The sequence below is a fragment of the Trichomycterus rosablanca genome, chromosome 13, assembly GCF_030014385.1.
Source record: "Trichomycterus rosablanca isolate fTriRos1 chromosome 13, fTriRos1.hap1, whole genome shotgun sequence".
Classification (NCBI taxonomy): Eukaryota; Metazoa; Chordata; class Actinopteri; order Siluriformes; family Trichomycteridae; genus Trichomycterus; species Trichomycterus rosablanca.
The window spans coordinates 4,568,852-4,589,644 of record NC_086000.1 but is presented as its reverse complement, the minus strand read 5'-3'; the positions used below and the strand labels follow the sequence as shown (position 1 = coordinate 4,589,644).

Here is a 20,793-nt window from a genome sequence, read left to right as displayed (position 1 = left end):
ACAGTTAATTATAGTATTACAGACTAATTATAGCACACTTATAAAAATTATAAAAATAATAGAGTAAATGTGTATGTATGTGTGTATATCTATTTATATGTGTGTGTATATTTAAATTATATGTATATGTTTGTGTGTGTGTTAGAGTGTAATCTTAAATGCAGTGCATTATATTATCGGCTTTACTGAATCTTTTACACAGATTCCCAAAATCGCTTGCGGTGCACTCACTGTGTATTTTGACTACATGTATTGTAATATATTTTGGTCTTTTAGTTATTTTTATATTTTACTTAACGAAAATATTGTCGTGTTTTTACTTTCACTATCGCGGCACTTTACCGCTAGCATTAGCCCCTTGCTACTGTAGAGGGTCGGCTCACCTAGCCGCTGTCCGGTGGGGATGCTGCGGGTCTTTTGCTGTGCGGTGGTGGAGGTGTGGGAATAAAGGCACACGACAGGGTAGAGTCACTTTAACTGTTTAGTCAGGACTTCAGTGAGCGTTACGACACTTTACACCGCCAAGCTCCAGAACCCGAACTTCCATTCTGGGGACATCCGGCGAGTCCAAACGCACGTGTATAAACCTGGTGCTGCATTCTGATTGGCTGAGCTGAATGTCGCTCACATATCACCGCTACAATATTGTCCCGCCCTTCACTATCTCTGATTGGTTTAGACCATGTTATTGGCCTAATGTGTGTCTGTTGTTTTTTTTTTCCCTCGGACGCCTGGTCGCACCGGTGCGACCTGAGATTTTTTTTAGTCGCACCATTGAGAAATTAGGTCGCATGTGCGAGCCCTGCCATGTGACCGAAAGTATCTGGAATACAGGTTAAGCAAGTGAGACCAACATTGGCAGTCTGGCAGTGGTGGGGCTTGAACCGGCAATCTTCTGATTGTTAGTCTAGTGCTTTAGGCACTGAGCTACTACTGCCTTAAATCACCAAAGTTAGCTACTTTATATTGCTGCTATTAATCAAAAGGTTGCTGGTTTAAGCCTCACCACCACCCACTGTTGGGCCCCTGAGCAAGGCCCTTAACCCTTAATCGCTCCTTACACAAACCCTCAAATTGTGTATAGACATAATTGCCACAATCCAAAGCAACCTACAATGCAAGCAACTGAGGGTTAAGGGCCTCGCTTGAGGGCCCAACGGTGGGGACTTGAACCATTAGCCTTCTGATTGTTAGTCTAGTGCCTTAGCCACTGAGCTACCACTGCACTAAATCACCAATAGCAGTGCTAATGGCATTCTCAAAAAAGACCTGAATTAAGTAGGGTTAAGGGCCTCACCTTAGGGCCCAACAGTGGGGACTTGAACCATCAGCCTTCTGATTACTTGTCCAGTACCTTAACCACAATGCCACTACTACCTTAAGGCTTTGTCCCATTCAGTCGAAATAGCATTTCTTAACTTAGGCACTGATGATAGACTGGATGGTGTAGCTTGCCACGACGTTCCATTTCATCCCAGTAGGTTTGACTGATTAGATCTGGGTTTAGATGTCACCTGTTCTCTGGTCAGTCCTGGAGTTGGGAGGGTCAGGAACCCGACTACAGACCTGTAGGAGTTGGGTGAAGCTAAATCCTCCAGTGGTGGCTTTGATACTTCCTCTGTAGATCGCGTCTCAATTTCACACTCAAAACCCTCGATCTTTATGTCGGTTTGCTTTGGTGCTTCGGTGACGCCAGTCGAGTTCACGTTTTGCTTCAGCACACTCCTGCACACACGACGCAGCCAGTCATTCTTCTACACTGGTGATGGGGAATTAACTCGATGGCCCTGTTTGATCACGCCTCGCTGCTTCTTTAGCCCCTTTGTGGCCTCGCGTGTCAGCGACTGAGCTTGGCGGCGCGGTCGCATGTAGCGTTGTCATGTTCCGCAGACGGCGTGGCGTAAACTGACATCTCTTTCTGTAATCGTACCACGGTCTTTAAGCTTGTGTTCTTCATGTAACACATGATGTTCACATCAGGGGTGTGTCCGTATCAAACCGCATAACTAGCTAGGGTTGATACTGGAATTGATTGTTTGTTCGCTGTATGCTATATGGTCGATTGTTTATAGCAGGGGGCTGTTGTGGAGGGCAGTAAGTTGTAAGACCCAACAAAGACCCTACAGGAACGAATTCCTTGATGTTTATAAGACGATCACGAAGCACTAAGTCAGTTTACACTCAACAACCATAACATTAAAACCACCTTCTTGTTTCTACACTCACTGTCCATTTTATCAGCTCCACTTACCATATAGAAGCACTTTGTAGTTCTACAATTACTGACTGTAGTCCATCTGTTTCTGGTCAGGACCCCCACAGGACCACTACAGAGCAGGTATTATTTGGGTGGTGGATCATTCTCAGCACTGCAGTGACACTGACCTGGTGGTGGTGTGTTAGTGTGTGTTGTGCTGGTATGAGTGGATCAGACACAGCAGCGCTGCTGGAGTTTTAAAATACCGTGTCCACTCACTGTCCACTCTATTAGACACTCCTACCTACTTGGTCCACCTTGTAGATGTAAAGTCAGAGACGATCGCTCATCTATTGCTGCTGTTTGAGTTGGTCATCTTCCACACCTTCATCAGTGGTCACAGTGTTTGGTTGGTGGACTATACTCAGTCCAGCAGTGACAGTGAGGTGTTTAAAAACTCCAGCAGCGCTGCTGTGTCTGATCCACTCATACCAGCACAACACACACTAACACACCACCACCATGTCAGTGTCACTGCACTACTGAGAATGATCCACCACCTAAATAATACCTGCTCTGTGGTGGTCCTGTGGGGGTCCTGACCATTGAAGAACAGCATGAAAGGGGGCTAACAATGTATGTAGAGACAAAGATGGACTACAGTCAGTAATTGTAGAACAACAAAGTGCTTCTATATGGTAAGTGGAGCTGATAATAATTATTCAATGCGGACTATCGCTACTAGCTACGTTGGAAGAGAACTCCCAGATGTGCAGGCAGGGTTCAGATTCAAGATTTGCTTGTACGTTGGATTATAGAAAAGCCAACATGGAAGTCTGAGATTCAAACCCTGATCTTGTTATGGGGATTCAAACAACCCCTAGAGGTTAGTTTGGAACCACTACTCGGGAAATCAAGCTCAGAAACAGAAATCAATGAAAGAGGGTTTTAATACCAGTACCCCAAACTACAATCAGCAATGTAACAAAATACTACAGCGTAAGTAAAGGAAGTTAATGTTCATAAGCACATAACACATGTCCAGACGAACGGAGTCGGTTCCAGGGCTTCTAAAACGTAAGTGTCCCAATCTCCAGTATCGCCTGGACCGCTCCCCCCTGCAACAAACAGAATAAACACAGCCGAGGTAAAGGCTCAACAAAATAGGAACAGGGATCTACTAAGAATGCTCTAGTCCGACGACCTAACGAGACCAACTGGCAACAAGGATTCCCACACCACTTCTATATATAGTGCTCGTGATTAGACTACTTAAGCCCCGTGCACCAATAAGAAAAGAACAAAAGGTGTGGCTAAAACCCTCCACCAATGTGACCCCGTAACAGTACCCCCCCCTTAACGGGTGTCTCTCGGCACCCTAACCAACTTGCCCGGGAACTCTCTCCGAAACTGTTGGATGAGCGAAGGGTCGAGGATGGCAGATCTCGGCACCCAGCAACGTTCCTCCGGTCCGTACCCCTGCCAGTCGACGAGGAACTGGATCCCCCTGCCCCGTCTCCTGGAGTCCAGCAGCCGGCGCACCGTGTAGGCGGGTTGATTCTCCACTAATCGAGGTCCTGGTGTCTCATTCGGGGAAGAATTAAGTGGAGAATGCAGCACCGGTTTAATGTGGGACACATGGAATGTGGGATGAATCTTCATGTGGCGAGGAAGCTTAAGCCGAATTGCCGATGAACTGATGACACGAGTAATGGGATAAGGACCAATAAATCGGGGGGCTAGTTTGTTAGATTCCACCCTTAAAGGAATGTTTTTAGAGGATAACCAAACTAGTTGTCCCACCTTGTACAGCGGGCTCGGCCGTCGCCGTCTATTCCCGGAGATGACCGTGGTCGCTTGGGCTTGGCGGAGAGCGATGCGCGTGTTCCTCCACATCTTCCTACACCTCCTCATGTGATGAGCTACTGATGGGACTGCTATGTCCACCTCGCCCTCCGGAAATAATGGTGGAAGATAACCCAAAGCGGCCTCGAACGGCGACCTTCCTGTGGCTGCGCTTCGTGCCGTGTTGTGAGCGTACTCCGCCCAGGACAAGAACTTGCTCCAGCTGTTAGGGTGTTGAGCGGCTACACAGCGCAGCGCAGTCTCCACCTCCTGGTTAGCCCTTTCCGTCTGACCATTAGACTGCGGGTGGAACCCCGACGAAAGGCTGACCGACGCCCCCAATGCCTTGCAAAAGGCTCTCCAGACCTGTGACACGAACTGTGGTCCTCTGTCCGACACAATGTCCGCGGGAATCCCGTGGACCTTAAAAACATTGTCAAATACCAAAGTGGCTGTTTCCAGCGCGGAAGGGAGTTTAGGTAAAGCAAACAGTCTGATAGTCTTGGAAAACCGATCCACCACATTTAAAATCACAGTCTTACCGTTCGACGGTGGAAGTCCTGTGATAAAATCCAGAGCTATGTGGGACCAGGGCCGCCCTGGAATCGGCAGAGGCTGAACCAACCCCGCAGGTGGTGCATGAGACGCCTTGTTGCGGGCGCAGACGGGGCATGCTGTGACGAACTCCCTCACGTCAGTAGACAAGGAAGGCCACCAGAAATGTCTCCGAACCAAATCTTCCGTCCTGGCCACCCCCGGATGGCAGGCGAATTTGGAGTCGTGCGTCCATTTCAGTACCTCCGATCTGGCTGTTGTAGGCACAAACTGGCGGTTGGACGGTCCTGTGCCCGGGTCAGGGTCAGCGCGTAGGGCCCTCTCGATGGATCGACGAAGCCCCCAAGAGACCCCAGCGATCACTCGAGCCGTCGGAAGTACGGACCCCTCTGCGTCTGTGTCCTCCGCCCCCGGATGGAGTCTCGAAAGAGCGTCTGGCTTAGTGTTCTTGGTGCCTGGACGATAGGTGAGGATAAAATTAAATCGATCAAAAAATAACGCCCACCTTGCCAATCTGGAGTTCAGTCTCTTGGCCGTCTGCACATAGGACAGATTCTTGTGATCGGTCCAGACCACAAACGGTTTCTCTGCCCCCTCCAACCAATGTCTCCATTCCTCCAGGGCCATCTTAACTGCCAATAGCTCCCGGTTGCCGATGTCATAATTCTTCTCGGCCGGTGATAGCTTCCTGGAGAAAAAAGCGCATGGGTGGAGACGACTTTCCTTACCCGAACGTTGGGAAAGAACAGCTCCCACTCCCGTGTTGGAGGCATCCACTTCAACCACGAATTGCAAGGATGGGTCCGGTTGAGCCAGGATCGGGGCGGACGTGAATCGGTCCTTCAAGTCCTCGAACGCGTCTTGAGCCTCTCTGGACCACTTGAATTGTCTCTTCGTCGAGGTGAGGGTCGTCAAAGGGTTAGCTATATTGCTATACCCCTTAATGAACTTCCTGTAAAAGTTCGCAAAACCTAAAAAACGCTGAAGTTCAGTACGAGAAGAGGGCACCCTCCATTCACGAATCGCCCGAATCTTCTCTGGATCCGCCTTAATACTATTGGCCTGGATTATAAATCCTAGGAAGGAAATTGAGTCCTTGTGGAACTCGCACTTCTCAGCCTTTACAAATAGCTGATTTTCTAAAAGTCGAGTCAGGACCTGCCGGACATGTGCAAGGTGCTCTTGAACTGAACGCGAAAAAATGAGAATATCGTCCAGATAGACAAACACAAAATGGTCAAGGAAATCCCTTAGAACGTCATTAACTAAATTTTGAAACACGGCAGGTGCGTTAGTGAGACCAAACGGGACCACGCAATATTCGTAGTGCCCACTAGGTGTGTTAAATGCCGTCTTCCACTCGTCGCCCTGTCTAATCCGGACCAAATGATAAGCGTTCCGAAGGTCCAATTTAGAAAAAATTACCGCCCCTTGCACGGATTCGAACACCGTAGAGATGAGGGGTAAGGGGTACTTATTACGAATAGTAATCTTATTCAACCCCCGGTAATCAATGCAAGGCCGTAAGGACTTGTCCTTCTTTTCAATAAAAAAAAATCCCGCCCCCAGTGGCGACGAAGAGGCACGTATGAGACCCGTAGCGAGACAATCCGCAACGTAGGTGTCCATAGCCTTCCGTTCGGGAATTGACAATCGAAAAGACTTGCTCTTGGGGAGTGGTGCGCCCGGGAGGAGGTCAATAGCACAATCGTAACTGCGGTGTGGTGGTAACTGACAGGCATTGTCTTTAGAAAAGACTTCCTTGAGATCGTGATAAATGGATGGAACGTTAGTTAAGTCAGTAGAGACCCTAAGCGACGCCACCTTCTTCCCTTCGTCCGAACGTAGACACCGAGATAGACATTCCCGGCCCCACGAAGTAATTCGCCCCTTGCCCCAATCGAACTGAGGGTTATGAGTACGCAGCCACGGATGCCCAAGAATCACTGGTGTGTCAGGAGAAAGAAAAACAGAAAAACAGATCATCTCTTTATGAGTCTGCTTCACTGTCATCCAAACAGGAACTGTGCGGTGCGTAATATGAGTTAATCTACGTCCATCCACTGCGATAGTGCTTAAGGGAACCTCTAACCTTACCAGTTTGCAACCCAAACTAACTGCAAACTTGGCGTCAATCAAATTCTCCTCTGAACCAGAGTCTATCAGTGCCCGAGAAGAGAATCTTCCCTTACTGGTGTGCAGGGAGATAGTTATATTACAACGGGGAACACGGTTAGTAGGGATTCGGCTCGACCATGCCCCGTAATTCACGGTCGAGCCTGATCTTTTGACCGATTAGGACACCAGGCAGCCCAATGACCCTTCTGACCACAGAAGCGGCACGTCCCATCCTTGTGAGGGGATTGGGCCCGCCTTTCAGTGATCTGGGTCTTACCCAGTTGCATGGGCTCGTGTACCTCCAAGGATCTGGGAGAGAATGAAGTGCCCCTTCTACCTATAGGTACCCCCCCACTAGGAGATTCCGCTCTAAGCCCCCCGGTCTGAAGTGCCCCCCCCTGAGTCATCCCATCCAGACGAATGGCCAGGTCTATCAGTTCTTGGAGAGAGTTAGGCTTCTCCCTGTTGGCCAATTGAGTCCGGATGTGAGGATTCAAGGCCCGTCTAAACACTGCCTTGAGGGCGGTGTCATTCCACCCTGCATCGGCCGAAATGGTAACAAAATCCACCGCGAATTCTGCCACCGACTTATTACCCTGACGAAGATCTAATAATCTATCGTCCGCGTCGCCAGCACGTTCAGGTTTATCAAAAACCGCTAAAAAACGCTGTAAGAACGCTTGGTAGGTACAAACCGCCGGAGAAGCGGTGGATTGTGAAGCCTCCGCCCATGCGAGCGCCCGACCACGCAATAAACCAATAATGTAAGTGATCTTGTGCACATCGGTGGGGAAACCGGAGGGACGGATACCAAACACCAATTCACATTGGTACACAAAACCACGGCACTTATCTAGGTCACCGAAATAGGGTTCAGGATGAACCGTAACGGAATCGGTACGAACCTGAGGTGAGTCGGCAGGTAGCGGAACAGCGTCGGCCGTGAAAATTCCCGACGAAGCCGGTCGTGACGGAGATGGAAACGGGGGGGCAGGTGCCGCGATGGCTTCCGAGATACGTTGCACCTGACGTGCCAGATCCGACACGAAACGTACGATCTCACGGTTGCTCTCCACGAGGGACGCCATTGTTGGGTCTTGGGAATTAGCTCCGGGTGGAAACGCGGGCGCAACGGGATCTGATCCGGGCTGATTTCCCGAGGGTTCCATAATGGGCCAGTTGGTACTGTTATGGGGATTCAAACAACCCCTAGAGGTTAGTTTGGAACCACTACTCGGGAAATCAAGCTCAGAAACAGAAATCAATGAAAGAGGGTTTTAATACCAGTACCCCAAACTACAATCAGCAATGTAACAAAATACTACAGCGTAAGTAAAGGAAGTTAATGTTCATAAGCACATAACACATGTCCAGACGAACGGAGTCGGTTCCAGGGCTTCTAAAACGTAAGTGTCCCAATCTCCAGTATCGCCTGGACCGCTCCCCCCTGCAACAAACAGAATAAACACAGCCGAGGTAAAGGCTCAACAAAATAGGAACAGGGATCTACTAAGAATGCTCTAGTCCGACGACCTAACGAGACCAACTGGCAACAAGGATTCCCACACCACTTCTATATATAGTGCTCGTGATTAGACTACTTAAGCCCCGTGCACCAATAAGAAAAGAACAAAAGGTGTGGCTAAAACCCTCCACCAATGTGACCCCGTAACAGATCTCAGTGGTAACAGTCTAGCGTAGCAGGACTCTGCGCCAACCGAGCACCCTAGATGCAGGAACCAGGTAGCAATGTTTAGAAGTAATTATATGTTATATATTACAGTGTATCACAAAAGTGAGTACACCCCTCACATTTCTGCAGATATTTAAGTATATCTTTTCATTGGACAACACTGACAAAATGACACTTTGACACAATGAAAAGTAGTCTGTGTGCAGCTTATATAACAGTGTAAATTTATTCTTCCCTTAAAATAACTCAATATACAGCCATTAATGTCTAAACCACCGGCAACATAAGTGAGTACACCCCTTAGTGAAAGTTCCTGAAGTGTCAATATTTTGTGTGGCCACCATTATTTCCCAGAACTGCCTTAACTCTCCTGGGCATGGAGTTTACCAGAGCTTCACAGGTTGCCACTGGAATGCTTTTCCACTCCTCCATGACGACATCACGGAGCTGGCGGATATTCGAGACTTTGCGCTCCTCCACCTTCCGCTTGAGGATGCCCCAAAGATGTTCTATTGGGTTTAGGTCTGGAGACATGCTTGGCCAGTCCATCACCTTTACCCTCAGTCTCTTCAATAAAGCAGTGGTCGTCTTAGAGGTGTGTTTGGGGTCATTATCATGCTGGAACACTGCCCTGCGACCCAGTTTCCGGAGGGAGGGGATCATGCTCTGCTTCAGTATTTCACAGTACATATTGGAGTTCATGTGTCCCTCAATGAAATGTAACTCCCCAACACCTGCTGCACTCATGCAACCCCAGACCATGGCATTCCCACCACCATGCTTGACTGTAGGCATGACACACTTATCTTTGTACTCCTCACCTGATTGCCGCCACACATGCTTGAGACCATCTGAACCAAACAAATTAATCTTGGTCTCATCAGACCATAGGACATGGTTCCAGTAATCCATGTCCTTTGTTGACATGTCTTCAGCAAACTGTTTGCGGGCTTTCTTGTGTAGAGACTTCAGAAGAGGCTTCCTTCTGGGGTGACAGCCATGCAGACCAATTTGATGTAGTGTGCGGCGTATGGTCTGAGCACTGACAGGCTGACCCCCCACCTTTTCAATCTCTGCAGCAATGCTGACAGCACTCCTGCGCCTATCTTTCAAAGACAGCAGTTGGATGTAACGCTGAGCATGTGCACTCAGCTTCTTTGGACAACCAACGCGAGGTCTGTTCTGAGTGGATCCTGCTCTTTTAAAACGCTGGATGATCTTGGCCACTGTGCTGCAGCTCAGTTTCAGGGTGTTGGCAATCTTCTTGTAGCCTTGGCCATCTTCATGTAGCGCAACAATTCGTCTTTTAAGATCCTCAGAGAGTTCTTTGCCATGAGGTGCCATGTTGGAACTTTCAGTGACCAGTATGAGAGAGTGTGAGAGCTGTACTACTAAATTGAACACACCTGCTCCCTATGCACACCTGAGACCTAGTAACACTAACAAATCACATGACATTTTGGAGGGAAAATGACAAGCAGTGCTCAATTTGGACATTTAGGGGTGTAGTCTCTTAGGGGTGTACTCACTTTTGTTGCCGGTGGTTTAGACATTAATGGCTGTATATTGAGTTATTTTGAGGGAAGAATAAATTTACACTGTTATATAAGCTGCACACAGACTACTTTTCATTGTGCCAAAGTGTCATTTTGTCAGTGTTGTCCCATGAAAAGATATACTTAAATATCTGCAGAAATGTGAGGGGTGTACTCACTTTTGTGATACACTGTATATGTCTGGGCGTTTCGTTCAGCTCCGGTAACATTTAACTCTGAACGCAACTCTCGCTCGAGAGTTTCACTTTTTTTTTTTTGATAGAGCGACGAGTCCTAATCGCGTTTGCAAAATGCGGCTTCAAAGTTTTCGGCGAGCACGCGGAAAAGCGGAGAGGCTCAGAAGCCGAGATCTGAGACGGGAAGAACAATGGGCCTCCCCTGACAAATAGTTAAAAAAGCCTTAAGACTTCAGTTTAGATCTGTGATGTCACGCCGCATACAAATGAAGGAGCCGTCACTCTCAATTTGGTTGAAAGCCTTTTGATGTTCGCTTCTGAGAGCCGACGCCGCGCCGGGGAAAACAGGTACCCGCGTGTGCTGCTCCTGAATGCCTGTCTTCCCAGTTCGGCCCGGTCTGTATTCCAGTTCGGTACATAAAAATAGCACCAGTGGTTAGTTCTTTGAAGAGTGTGTGTAAAGTATGTGGACACTGTACAGCCTCCACTCTTTTGAAGGATGTTTGTGTCTGTGGGAATTTGTACCCGATGGTGTTCGGTGGATGAGTTCAGGGCTCTAGACAAGCCACTAAAGTTCCTTCACCCCAAAATACAGGGGGAGTGAGGGAGGGTGTGTGGGGTGTTTTGATGGTTTGTTTAACCAAACAGGGACAAATTCTCCAAGTCACACTCCAAATTCCAGGTCTTCATAGACTGTTGGGCAAATTGGCACCAATTCTAAATAGTAAAGGACCTTCCTCAAACTGTTGCCTGGGATGCAATCTGAGAACCACCTGAAAACCAGGACTTGTTGCCCAAAATGCAGGGGACTGGGGGTGGTGTGGGGTGTTTGGATTGTTTGTTTAACTAAACAGGGACAAATTCCCCAAGTCACACTCCAAATTCCAGGTCTTGGGTCACTAATGCTAAAACAGTAAAGGACCTTCCCCAAACTGTTGCCTCAAGGTCTTGGAAGTCGTGTGCACCCACTTCTAATTTAGTAATTCCCCACGCTAGACGAGAGGGGCGCAGACAAGCACCCCTCTCCTCAATGGGCCGCATTTTGTACACCGAGTTGTTGTTGGGGGGGGGGGGGTTATTACCATAGCTGATGACTTCTCTGTGCCCATGTGAATACGACTAGTCATTCAAAGGTACATGGAACAGTTGTCTCTGTCCAAGGTCTGGAAGCAAATTCAAACCGTCACCTTATGTTTAATGGAAACTTACTTGGAAAATGGGATGCAATCCGAGAACCACCAAAAAACAGCTGACGGCTTCTCTGTGCCCATGTAAGTACGACTAATCATTTAAAAGTACATGGAACAGTTGTCTCTGTTCAAGGTCTGGAAGCAAATCCAAACTGTCACTTTAGGCTTAATGGAAGTTTGATTGGAAAATTGGACGCTATCCGAGGACCACCAAAAAACAGCTCAAGGCTTCTCTGTGCCCATGTGAATACGACTAGTCATTCAAAGGTACATGGAACAGTGGTCTCCCTCCAAGGTCTGGAGGCAAATCCAAACCATCACTTTAGTGGAGTAGGGACCAACTCCCTATTATAACGGGGTGCGTTTCGTCTCCAGCTTTGTGGACGTATGTCGTACACGTTTCGCCCAGCCTCGGGACAGGTGAGGGCTTGGCAGCGCCCGTAGGTAAAGATTAGCAACGGGTTGTGGGTTCAAATCCCAATGAGCGTTCACTTCCCTGGTTCTCCCTCGACGACGCATCCCCCCCCTTCCAGACACACACCATTATAGACACACACACTTACTCCCCTCCCCCACTTTCCTTCGCTGGGGTTGATAAAACACTCGCCAGGATGGCATCCCCTAAGAAATTATTAATTATCTGGTTAATGTGCGCCAGGCTGCGAGTCGGCTGATTAATCACCGACGAGGGGGACGTGTGCCGGAGCGAGGGCTCTATTTTCTTTCTCTAAGTGACTCTGCCTCCCTCCGTCCTCCCCGGGCGCAACAGCGACTGTCTCTTCTATAATGGTTTCTATACCACCGGGTCATAAGAGGTCAGTGTCTTTATGATATATAATTTATATTTATATACGCTGTACGTCCAAGTGCTTGGTGAACGTCTCAGTCCAGATCCCTGCCTTCAACACGACTTACGAGAATCACCGAAAAACTGCTGTTGGCTTCTCTGTGCCCGTGTAAATACGACTAGTCATTTAATAGTACATGGAACAGTTGTCTCCCTCCAAGGTGTGGAAGAAAATCCAAGCAGTCACCTTATGTTTAAAGGAAATGCAGTTGGAAAATGGGATGCGATCCGAGAACCACTAGAAAACAGCTGATGGCTTCTCTGTGCCTATGTAAATAGGACTAGTCATTTAATACTACATGGAACAGTGGTCTCCTTTCAAGGTCTGGAAGCAAATCCAAACCGTCACCTTATGTTTAAAGGAAATGCGGTTGGTAAATTGGATGAAATCTGAGAACCATTAAAAAACAGCTAACGGCTTCTCAGTGCCCATGTAAATAGGACTAGACGTTCAAAAGTACATGGAACAGTGGTCTCCCTCCAAGGTCTGGAAGCAAATCTAAACTGTCACCTTATATTTGATAGAAATTTGCTTGGAAAATGGGATGCAGTCCGAGAACCACTGAAAAACAGCTGATGGCTTCTCTGTGCCCATGTAAATATGACTAGTCATTCAAAAGTACATGGAACAGTTGTCTTCCTTTAAGGTCTGGAAGCAAATCCATCAGTCACCTTATATTTAAAAGAAAATCACTTGGAAAATGGGATGCGATCCGAGAACCACTAGATAACAGCTGACGGCTTCTCTGTGCCTACTTAAATAGGACTAGTCATTTAATACTACATGGAACAGTTGTCTTCCTTTAAGGTCTGGAAGCAAATCCAAACTGTCACCTTATGTTTAAAGGAAATGCGGTTGGTAAATTGGATGAAATCTGAGAACCATCAAAAAACAGCTGACGGCTTCTCTGTGCCCATGTAAATAGGACTAGACGTTTAAAAGTACATGGAACAGTGGTCTCCATCCAAGGTCTAAAAGCAAATCCAAATTCACTTGGAAAATGGGATGCAATCCGAGAACCACAAACAAAAACAGGTGTTGGCTTCTCTGTGCCCATGTAAATAGGATTAGCCATTTAAAACTACATGGAACAGTTGTCTCCCTCCAAGGTCTGGAAGCAAAGCCAAACTGTAACTTTGTGTTTAAAGGAAATTTTCTTGGAAAATGGGATGCAATCCGAGAACCACAAACAAAAACAGGTGTTGGCGTCTCTGTGCCCATTTAAATATGACTAGTCATTTAAAAGTACATGGAACAGTGGTCTCCCTCCAAGGTCTGTAAGATCCTTTTACCCTGCGTCCACGCTAGCCAACAAAGAATGACTGGCGTTTATTGATTTCCTTGATCAGCGTATCAAATAGTCATAGCAACAGTTGACCAATCGTATATCATGAGTGTCTTAGTCATTTCCAAATCCCTATTCCCGTTCCTCTGCTGCCTGCACCACCTCCCTCACTTTAAATCTGTTGCTACACTAGTCAGTGGTTCCTCGACCAGGCAGCAGGCAGCTGCACATCTGGTGTTTTTTCCTCATTGATTAGTCGCGTAGCTAATGCGCGCTCATTCCTCAGCCGAGCGCTAATTAGCATGCGCTCAGCTCGCCACCAGTTGACCACCAGGCTCTCCGTGGGACCCCTTCACCACCACGCATCGGTCAGATTAATAGACGAGGTGCTGGGCTAGTCCATTTGCTTAGCTCTGACCCTTGGTTCACCACATGATTTAGTCATGAGTGAGTAAATAGTTCCTGTTTGAATGGCCGACTGTGTTTATCCAGCGGCAGTGCAGGGGTTCCAAAAGTATCTGGACACCCTTTCTAATGTATTGACTTTGAATGTATCAAATACATTATTTTCAACACTGATGCAGTCGTTTGGTGAAGACCCTTTCCTGTCCCATCAAGACCCGGCTTCCATTGGGTGCAGGAAAAGGTGGCAATGCAGGAGTCCCAAGGTTTTGGAACTTTTGGGGTTCCAAAAGTATCTGGACACCCTTCTTAAGTTATTAAGTTCAAGTGTATCGAATACATTGTTTACAACATTGGGGCAGTTGTTTGGTGAAGACCCTTTCCTGTCCCATCAAGACCCGGCTCCCACTGGGGCTAAAAGATGCAGGACCGCAGGAAAAGAGGGCAAAGCAGGGATTCCAGAGTTTTGAAACTTCTGGGGTTCCAAAAGTATCTGGACACCCTTCTTAGTTTATTAAGTTCAAGTGTGTTGAATACATTGTTTAAGACATTGATGCAGTCGTTTGGTGATGGCCCTTTCCTGTCCCATCAAGACCCGGCTTCCCCTGGGGATAAAAGATGCAGGACCACAGGAACCTGAATTGGGTGCAGGAAAAGGTGGCAATGCAGGGGTCCCGACGTTTTAGAACTTTTGGGGTTCCAAAAGTATCTGGACTAGTGGACAAAAGTATCAATGCCTTTGCGCTGTCAGTCAGAAGATTGTCAGATCAAATCCAGGCTCTACTCTGCAGCCACTGTTAAACCCTTGAGCAAGACACTTCTTCTTCTTCTTCTGCTCACTCCATACCTCTGCCCCTTCCCAACCAAGCCCCCCTTACTTAAAAAAAAACCCTTACCCATCGCTACGAGAAGTGTTTGAGAAAGTGCACGGCAGTATCAGAGCAACCACTTAGTGCGAGATTAGGTTCTCATTGATGTGTCTCCGAGGCCGTGCTAAAGTTACCCTCTCGCTGACTCCGGTCATTGACTGCCATTCTAATGGCCTGGTCCGGTTCCTCCTGATGGGCATTGACTTGCTGGCCTGATCGATAACGGGTTTCCATCCCCAGTACCTACGTAGCAGTCATGGGTTTATTATCTTCCTTGTTGATTACCGTACTGGTTTAAACCGCAGCCGGCGGGTTTCACTGGAACGAGGAATTCAATTTATTTGACTTGTACGGTGACCGGTACCACCACTATGACATCACTTCCTCCTCCAAACTGGGGTAGAGATGCAGTCACTGCTGTATTTCTCATCAGGTACCAAACGACACTTATCAGGAGCATCGCTGTGACTCAAATCATGAGTCAGTCCTCCACACGACTCTGATTCTTTTTGAATGGAACTTTCCATTTTGGACCCTAGATGTCCTTCTGTCTTTGATGTTTGATTTTTTCCCCAGAAAGCATTGCTTTTAACAGATCTAGACCGAAAACCTGTACACGTATTGCTTTCTGCGGATCTGAATTGTTTTTGGAAGGGTCTGTGCTTTGGTACCGTGGGGGGATTGTTATTAGACACCGTTGCAAGTTGTTGTCACCTCAGGAGGAAATCTGGCAACGCTTAAAGCCACCAGGAGCATCTTTTCCCCCAGCCAGCAGTGACTCCTTACAGATATTCTCAACATCTGGTCTGGAGGACCTCGCTACCTTCTAGATATTCTTCCACCGCTCACGCTGGCGTCTTGATCACACAGTCTCTATCAGGAGTCTCTATCACAGTTGCAGGAGGTAGAACCTCAATCCCTTCCCTTCCTCAGACACAGTCAAGTGTCTGTTAGGTGTCTAGCCATGTCGATAGCACTCTTGATAGAGGAGAGTTAAATTATGCAATGTTTCCTTACATTGGGTTCACTTGCACCTTTGTTAGAGGAGGCGACTGTATGCATTTAGGCAGATGGGTGTCGATTTTGGTATCGAGGGGGGAGTTGTTAGAGGAATTGTTATTAGCCTGTACAGGTTTTGCTTTCCGCGGATCTGAATTGTTCAGACAGTTGTTGTCCGTCTTTATAAAGTGACTCCTACTTTGGGACGTCTAGATCGGTCCCTTTGGGCCGATTTTCCCCCACTGGTGTGTATTTCTGACCCACTTCATGTCTCATTTAGACCATGGCTTTTTTACACCTAGAGCTGGTTTGCTTTGGTCCAGATTGGTTGGTTTGTTTTGTTTTTTTCCACATTGAGAAAAATCCAAGCGCACCCAAAGGCATCACAACGAACCAAGTCCTGTTTTTGGACTAGTACATATTTCTACACACTTGAAGTGGTCACTTGTTGACAGCTGTGGTAATTATCTGGACGGAACCACATCAGCCGAATCCCGAATTTGTCTAAAAAAGGCCGCACTGTCTTAGACTTTTCGAAGGAGACTTGCTACCCTCAGACGACTGAGCAGTAGCGCGCTAATGTTGACCTGGTACAACGACAGTCTAGCTGGATCTCGTTGAGGTCGAACCACTCCAGGGTTTATTTGGAGCCTCCTCTCAAGGTTCTTGTGCAGTTGTTTTGGGGGAAAACGAACCTTTGTGGGAGTGGAAACACCCTAAAATTACAAGAACAAATAGAGGTTGGCTAGGTCATATTATTGCCCTTGATTTTGGAATGGAACATCCAACGAGACACTGAGTAATGTCTACAAACGTTTGGCTGCCACCTGGGGTGTTTCTCAGACCAGGGTTGTTTTGAGTGATTACATTATCATTATTTTTTTCTGCGACCCATTTCTTTTGGTTTATATGGAATTTAGAATGATAAAATGTGTTAAACATACTTTTTATTTGTGAAATATTGGAACAGTAGGTGCAGGGATTGTATTGCAGCAGGGTACAGTAATGCAGTAATGCGCGACACTTTGTGGTGGTATTTTAAGGCCCCTATTTTATTTTTTCTATTTCTATTCTTCACCACATTACCTCACCACATTAGCCTAGCGCTGGCCTGTCCCAGCGTCGGCATCCAGTTTCCGGCCCACTCTCCCCCTCCCGGGTCTGCAGCGGCTGCAGATCAGATCTCAGCCCCCACCTCGGAAAGACAATGATCTCCACCCTGGAGAATGTGCAGTCAAAGCTATCGATCGCCTCTATTCCTGGCCCACCGGCGTGCCTCGTCCCGGCTCGGAATGAGCATCCTCGGGCTAAAACCTAAGCTTTGAGCGGGCGGGGACACCCGTGCGAAGAGGAGAGAGAGGATCTCGAATAGTGCCCTTCCTTGCTAAATTAGGCAACGTTCCCTTACATCGGGATCACTTGCAGCTCCCTCAGAGGAGGCGACTTTGTTGCTTTTGGGTAGACGGGTGTCGTTTTTGGAAGGGTCTATGCTTTGGTATAGCCACCATTGCAAGTTGTGTTGTCACCTCAGGAGGAAATCTGGCAACCCATAAAGCCACCAGGAGCATCTTTTCCATCAGCCAACCTCTGGTCTGGAGGACCACACTACCTTCTAGATATCCTTCCACCGCTCATGCTGGTGCCTTGACCACACAGTAGGAGTCTCTATCACAGTCGCATGAGGTAGAACCTCAATCCCTTCTCTTCCTCAGACACAGCCAAGTGTCTGTTAGGTATCCGGCCATATCGATAGCACTCTTGTTAGAGGAGAGCAAGGTTCTTGAATATTGCCCTTCCTTGCTAAATTATGCAACGTTCCCTTACGTTGGGTTTACTTGCAGCTCCCTTGGAGGAGGTGACTGTATGCGTTTAGGCAGACGGGTGTCGATTTTGGTATTGAGGGGGGAATTGTTTGAGGGATTGTTATTAGCCATCGTCAGCAGGGTTGGGAAGAGACACATATTGCAAGTTGTGTTGTCACCTCAGGAGGAAATCTGGCAACCCTTTTCCACCAGCCAGCAGTGAATCCTTACAGATAGTCTCAACATCTGGTCTGGAGGACCACACTACCCTCTAGACCACACTGTAGGAGTCTCTATTACATTCGCAGGAGGTAGAACCTCAATCCTTTTCCTTTCTCAGACACAGCCAAGTGTCTGTTAGGTATCCGGCCATGCTGATAGCACTCGCCTTTCCAAAATACCCTCTTACACCCAGCTTTGTGTCTCACTTCTACGCCCTGTAAAGCAAAGGCCTTCGGAGGATTCTCGTCTTGAACGCCTTCAATACCCAGCTCCAGTTAGCAGATTGTCATTTTCGGGTTTGATGTCCCTGGGTCTAATCGCCTTTTATCCGAACAATGGCGGCGGCCCTCCGGTGAGCCGCGGCGAGCCGAACAGAGAGGTCAGGCCGCGCATAGCAATGTCCTTTTTTTTATTATTAGCTTGTGAAATTAGCAAGCTGGAAGTCGTTACATGGATCCCCCCGTCCTCATTTCTCTCTTTCCTTTTTGCTCTTTCAATCTCACCGGCTTTCTTCTTTCTTTATCCGCGTAGCTTTTTTTCATCCGGTAATTGTAATGCACGGTCGAATTTGTTTGTGGACTCGGAGACAATAGCACCGGCCAAGCCTGTATTAATAGACTTTTACTCCTACCCCTGCACTTCTGCTCTGGGTCCTAATAAGGTGTCTGTCGCCAAGGCGGAATTTGTTTAAAAAGCATGGTAATTGATGTATTGCGGTTAGAGCGCGTGCAGCCTCGCTTGATTAATGTAGCAGAAAGTGTGTGTGTGTGTGTGTGCAGGTTGTTTTTAAAACCTTTTAACAGGGGCTGGGAAAGGTGGCGAGTCCTTCCCTGTAAACACTACCTCACAGGAGCCGTTCAGGGAGCTGACGGTCGTTGGCGTCTAAAGGCGGCAGGGTTTATGCACACTGTATCTGATGTATGTGTGTGGGAATTTGTGCCCGTTCAGTCTGAAGGATAGCACTCTGGTTTGCGATCAGCATTTTAAATGTTAAAGTCAGGGTTCAGCTCGCTTTGTGGACAAGGGTACAAGGTCACAGGTTTTTCTCCCTAGCTGGATGCCTGGGTTCGAATCTCAGCACTGCTCCTTGGTCGGCTTGGCTCCACAACTGGCCTCCAGTCTGCCCAGCAACATCTCGAAGCGGTGGCTTTGTTATCAACCCTTCGTACGCACGCGATCCGTCGATAAGTAAGCCTAAAAGGTACCTGTACCTAAATATAGTCCTGCAATAACCCCCCCCCCCCACACACACACACACACACACACACACACAAGTCCCGAACGCCGCGGCAACGATAACGCGCTGTTAAATACCGCTGGTGTTTGCAGATTTGATATGGAGGCCTTGCGTGCCGTTGGAGTCCGGGGGCTCCGCAGGTACCTGTTTCCTAATCGGAGTCCAGATAGCGCAGAAGTTTGCTACACTTGGATAGTCAAACAAGTTGTTTTAGTGTGTGTGTGTGTGTGTGTGTGTGTGTGTACACTTGTACTCCTGATAATACACACTTGCTGGAGTCAGGTGTCTGGCCTTTATCAGAAACACAGATTACACACAGATAGACGGATGACGCACAGCCAATCAGTGTTCCCCGTCCGAGGAGGGTATAGTCGTCTATAAAGCTCCCTCAGACGCATGCAGTCTACCGATCCCCAGTCTTGCGCATGGAGAGTCACACGCCGACCTCAACGTCCCTTCACCTCCATACAGGCGCCTTCGGGCCACTAAGCAGTGTCCTTGCACAGCGTCAAAGACCCCACCCCATCTTTTCTTTAGTCTGTTTTTTCCCCACCCTGGCACTGTCGCAGGCGCTGCCAGATGTGCCTGCTAGGGGGCACCCACTGACCGGTAGCAGAGCTGAGATTCTCTTAATTCTTTCTTAGTGATCGTTTGATACATCTAGGCAACTGCTCCAGGTCAATTTAGGGATATATATATATATATATATATATATATATATATAAAGGTGTCAACATACTTCTGACCATAGGTAGGTCCGCTGTTCCGACTACCAGCTGGACACTTGGACAGAGAGGGATAATCCGCTAGCACCGAGATTCTGAGCTCCCGAGTTCGAATCTCGGCTCTGCTACTGGAACAGTTGTCTCGTGTCAGGGTTGCCAAAAAATGCCACCCTATGCTTAAAGGAAAGGAAGTCTAACGGTCAGGTGTCTTCCAAGAACCAAGAGGAAACCGGATCTGTCCTGATTTGGACAAGATCCAATGGACTATGGGTAAAATCATCCACAGTCAAGCAAGCTTTCCATGGTTTGACGGTGGGGGGGCTGCATCAAAACCGGCACCTAATAAATCTCACTTGACATGTGGTACTTGGTAGACAACTGAACGTCCAGCCTCTACGTCATGACCTTGGCGAGAGATCAATGTGTGGTCAAACTAGACTTGCTTATACGGGCACAGAGAAACCATATATATCAGCTATAGTCAGTCAGCACATCCACGCTGGTCACCAACAGCTTCAGAGGCGCTTCAGAATCGAGTTCAAACCCTCCCTAGAAGAGGCGACTCCAGATCGATCCTCATGGTGACACGTACACACAAGGCCAACTCTATATTTCCCTTTTTTTTGGCGATCCCCCTGGTCCCCCCCTCCCCTTTTCGCTCCCGTCCCGGCGCACTCGAGCACGACTAAGCCGGTGCCGAGACACAATGAGACCGTTTTACAGCAATCATCTCTTTTCACACTCGCTGATGCTCTTAAGAGCTGCGGGGATCACAAACTTCCTTTACCTCTCGCCCGCCTGACATCCCGACACCCACTCGGACGGCAGGCGTCGGCCAAACAGACCACGCACGCCGAGCACAGATAACCACGTCGCGTCTGACAAGCCGTCGCATTCAGGTTTAGATAGCGATGGTTCCAAGACGAATTTGAATCTAGAATCGAGTCGCCCTAAAATTAATTTCTACCCCTGTGATGCCAATTTAGATTCCGAAATAGGACTCTGCCATCCCATAATATGAATATACATCAGCTAGTCTTCATTTCAATACAGTCCGACCATCCTGCGTTCCAG

General features: G+C 47.9%; 1 protein-coding gene across 1 annotated transcript in view; it reads left to right on the top strand.

Annotated features, from left to right (window-relative positions):
• The window catches only part of esrrga (estrogen-related receptor gamma a), a 129,167-nt gene that overhangs the window by 963 nt on the left and 107,411 nt on the right, over positions 1-20,793 (top strand). The window lies entirely within an intron of this gene.